Source organism: Podarcis pityusensis (genome assembly GCF_964106645.2).
Source record: "Podarcis pityusensis genome assembly, chromosome: 7".
NCBI classification, from domain to species: domain Eukaryota; kingdom Metazoa; phylum Chordata; class Lepidosauria; order Squamata; family Lacertidae; genus Podarcis; species Podarcis pityusensis.
In genome coordinates, this window is record NC_138031.1 from 2614497 (window position 1) to 2618752 (window position 4256).

The window sequence follows — 4256 nt, forward strand, 5'->3', positions numbered from 1 at the left end:
TGGTTGGAGCATTTATGAACATTTATTATATCTATAAGACCTTAAATTTTATTATTACATAGTCATGGAGGAGAAAGGTCTCTTGGTAGCTACTAGCCATAATAATAATAATAATAATAATAATAATTTGTTACTTGTACCCCACCCATCTGGCCGGGCCTCCCTAGCCACTTTGGGCAGCTTACAACAGAATAGTAAGAACATAATAAAACATCCAGCATTAAAAATTTCCCTAAACAGGGCTGCCTTCAGATGTCTTCTAAAAGTGGTCGCCTGCGGGGGATCAGGGGGAAGCCGCCACGACAACAGAGGCGACACTTGCCAGCTGAGGGAGTTTGTGAGAAGCCGACGGAGCTGATCTTTTCCATGCCTGGCCCCAATCCCAGCACGACCAACGTGGGCGCCTCCGGCCGCTCACCCAGCAAAGCCGTCGCCTCGTGGGCCCCAGGACCCACCGTCAGGCAGAGGAAAAGTGCTAGCTGTGGAACAAGGAGTGCAGGCCATACAGTTTCTGCAGGCACTGGAGGGATGTGGAGATTTTATACAGAGGATTCCCCTGGCCTCAAAGCTGGTCCTGTTCCAGTTCTTGTTGTGAGTCTCCTCTTTATTGCATCTGTATTCATGTTGCACATCTGGGGCAAGTACACTCGGTCATAGACTTCACTATATCCCACCTGCCAACTTGAAAACTACGATTTGGACCAAAAGTATGGTCGCTTTCAGAGTTTGCTTGGAGTAAAGTCATTTGAGCTGTTTCTCTACATAAAACTCTTGATTTTTTCCTTAACTGGTTTTTCTGTTGTAAGGTAAAGGGACCCCTGACCATTAGGTCCAGTCGTGGCCGACTCTGGGGTTGTGGCGCTCATCTCGCTTTATTGGCCGCGGGAGCTGGCCTATAGCTTCCAGGTCATGTGGCCAGCATGACTAAGCCGCTTCTGGTGAACTAGAGCAGCGCATGGAAACGCCATTTACCTTCCCGCCGGAGCGGTACCTATTTAGCTACTTGCACTTTGACGTGCTTTCGAACTGCTAGGTTGGCAGGAGCAGGGACCGAGCAATGGGAGCTCACCCCGTCGTGGGGATTCGAACCGCCGACCTTCTTATCGGCAAGTCCTAGGCTCTGTGGTTTAACCCACAGCATCACCCTCGTCCCATTTGCTGTTGAATGGACTCTTAAACTTTCTCTAAGAAGGGTTTTTGATTCTTTTCTGTCAAAGTTTATTGCTATTTCCTGTGTATACTTTAAAGTGCAAATTATTTCATTAAAATTTGTCTACATAAAAGCAAAGCCTTCTAAATGTCAGATAGTTGTTTATTTCCTTGGCATCTGGTGGGAGGGCAAACCATGGGGCGGGTGCCACCACCGAGAAAGCCCTCTGCTATGCTATGCTTCCACAGAGGCAGCAATGTTTCTGAATAGGAGTTTTTGGAAACCAAAGGAGGGGAGAGGTCTCTTTCTTGCGGTTATTAATACTGTGCATTTTGGAGCAATGCGGATGAACAAGAAATTGACTCTTCTTGACATAAAAATTGCCCCCCAATCAAAAATATGGTTCAGAAGCTTTACTTAACAGAACTTGCTTCAAAACAAACATAAAACAAATAGAGTTACATCCAGATAGTTGCATAATATCATGTCCTTGATCCCAGCGCAGATAGAACATCTTAGAAATAGGAAATCCAGAGCTGAAATCAAGGCTCTGCTTCTCCAAATAGCCTACATTCCAGCCTGAGGCTGTTTTCCTGGAGAGAGAATCATTTTCACATCCTTACTCCTTGGAACAAAGAACTAACCAACACACCTGAAATATATTCAGAGTCGCAAAGTGATTTCATGCTCTTTATTCAGCTCATAGTGGTGAGGAGGAATGAATGAAAGTCCCCTCAAAGTATCTGCTTTATATACATTATTTACACAATGGGCTGCACGTGATTGGCTAATTCTGGAATTCTACTGTAAGCCAATCAGGTTGTGGATTCACTTATATCTGGAGCATGATTGGGTGGTTCCTGCCAACCAATCATACTGCTGCATTGTTCTAGGACCAATCAGACTGCTGCATTCTGAATCCTATTGTTCTAGGACCAATCAGACTGCTGCAATTTGGATCCTATTGTTCTAGGACCAATCAGACTGCTGCACTTTGGATCCTATTCAACTCAGTACATAACAACACCCAAAAGGGAAACCTGTAGTACTGTAGTACTGTGTAGTACTCACCTGGAGTACTGTGTCCAGTTCTGGGCACCACAGTTCAAGAAGGACACTGACAAACTGGAACGTGTCCAGAGGAGGGCAACCAAAATGGTCAAAGGCCTGGAAACGATGCCTCATGAGGAACGGCTAAGGGAGCTGGGCATGTTTAGCCTGGAGAAGAGGAGGTTAAGGGGTGATATGATAGCCATGTTCAAATATATTAAAGGATGTCACATAGAGGAGGGAGAAAGGTTGTTTTCTGCTGCTCCAGAGAAGCGGACACGGAGCAATGGATCCAAACTACAAGAAAGAAGATTCCACCTAAACATTAGGAAGAACTTCCTGACAGTAAGAGCTGTTTGACAGTGGAATTTGCTGCCAAGGAGTGTGGTGGAGTCTCCTTCTTTGGAGGTCTTTAAGCAGAGGCTTGACAACCATATGTCAGGAGTGCTCTGATGGTGTTTCCTGCTTGGCAGGGGGTTGGACTCGATGGCCCTTGTGGTCTCTTCCAACTCTAGGATTCTATGATTCTATGTAATTGAATACGTCAGGTGATCTAAGTTAAACACCTTGTGAGATCTACAGTAGCAGAGATACATTCTCACTTAATCATTAACTGTTAGGCTCCCTGAGAGCTTTTGTTTAGCTCATGCTATGCTTTTAGCCATACATATACAGAGTTATTTTCCACTTCCATGTACAATTAAACAATTACAGTCATACCTCGGGTTAAAGACACTTCGGGTTAAATCTTTTCAGGTTGCGTCCTGCAGCGACCTGGAAGTATCAGAAAGGGTTACTTACGGGTTTTGCCACTTGCGCATACGCTCAAAATGACATCACGTGCATGCGCAGAAGCAGTGAATCATGACCCGCGCACGTGCAGACGCACAGACACGGGTTGCGTTCTGCTCAGGTTACAAACAGGGCTCCAGAACGGATCCTGTTTGCAACCAGAGGTACCACTGTATACTTAACACTCCTGTGCTCAAATCCTGCTTCCGGGTTCTCATTGGGAATATCTGGTTGGCCCCAGGCCTGATCCATCACGCTCTCCTTACGTTCGTATGTTCTTATGGTGACGTTAATGATAAGAATATTCCATCAATCCAAACTTAAAAGTACAAATTAATTTAAGCAGATCATATGTCCAAATAGGTGGCTGAATGAGATGGATGATTATAAGCCACGCATTCAAGTGCAGAAAGGGCAGTGACCTCTGGGAGGTGGGTGCTTATTCTTCCAGCCTTGCAACCAGAAAGTTTTGCAGGACCCACTGCTTTTGTTGTTGTTGTTACAAGTTCCCTTACAGCCTTGCACCCACCTTTCTTTCCCTGGTTGTTTGGGGGAATGAACAACTGCGTGCTGGGCCTGGGGGTAACCTGAGAACCACGGTCCAGAACTGGTCCAGAATCTGAAGGTTCTGCAGGGAGTCAGTCCGACAGGGACAAGGCAAGAAACCAGGCAAGAACAGGTACAGGATCTCAGGCAGGATCTAGCATACAGCAATGTTGCTCCTGCAACCTGGGGCGGGGTCCGACAGCCTTTTATCTCTGTCGGGGTAACAGCCGGTCCTGATCCCCTGGACGACTCACCTCCCTGTTTCGCCCAAAGGCGAGCACTCCTCCTGCGAGTACTCGGGTCTCTCCTTCTCTCAGACCTCAGTCTCTGCAGCTCGGGAGACGTCGGTGGGTTACTAGACCCAGAGGCCGCCTCAACCTCTTCTGACCCAACTGGTAGTGGAGCAGCTGTAAGTGATGGCCCAGCTGGAGGCAACGAGGGAATCCCCGCACTGGGAGCCAGGGCAGGCCCCTGACTCGGCCCAGCTGGTGTTTGTTGCAGGGGAACCTGTGCAGACTGGGACTCTTCAGGATCAGGCCCCAGCCATGGTCCAGATGCCGCCTGAGGGAAAGGATCCGGTGCAGACTGAGTCTCCTCTGGTTCTGAGTCTGAGCCCGAGTCCCAGGCCATCACAAACTGTTCCTCGTACCGCTTGGTTTCCAGACCTTTGGTCAACTTGGTCACCCTCCTCTGATCTTGGTCACCCTCATCAACAGCT

General features: G+C 47.6%; 1 pseudogene across 1 annotated transcript; it reads left to right on the top strand.

The window, feature by feature from the left end:
* The first annotated feature begins 303 nt into the window (after positions 1–303).
* Positions 304–801, top strand: LOC308481130 (protein transport protein Sec61 subunit beta pseudogene; annotated as a pseudogene). Its single transcript has one exon. The product of its transcript is annotated as a protein transport protein Sec61 subunit beta pseudogene (transcript).
* The last annotated feature ends 3455 nt before the right edge of the window (positions 802–4256 follow it).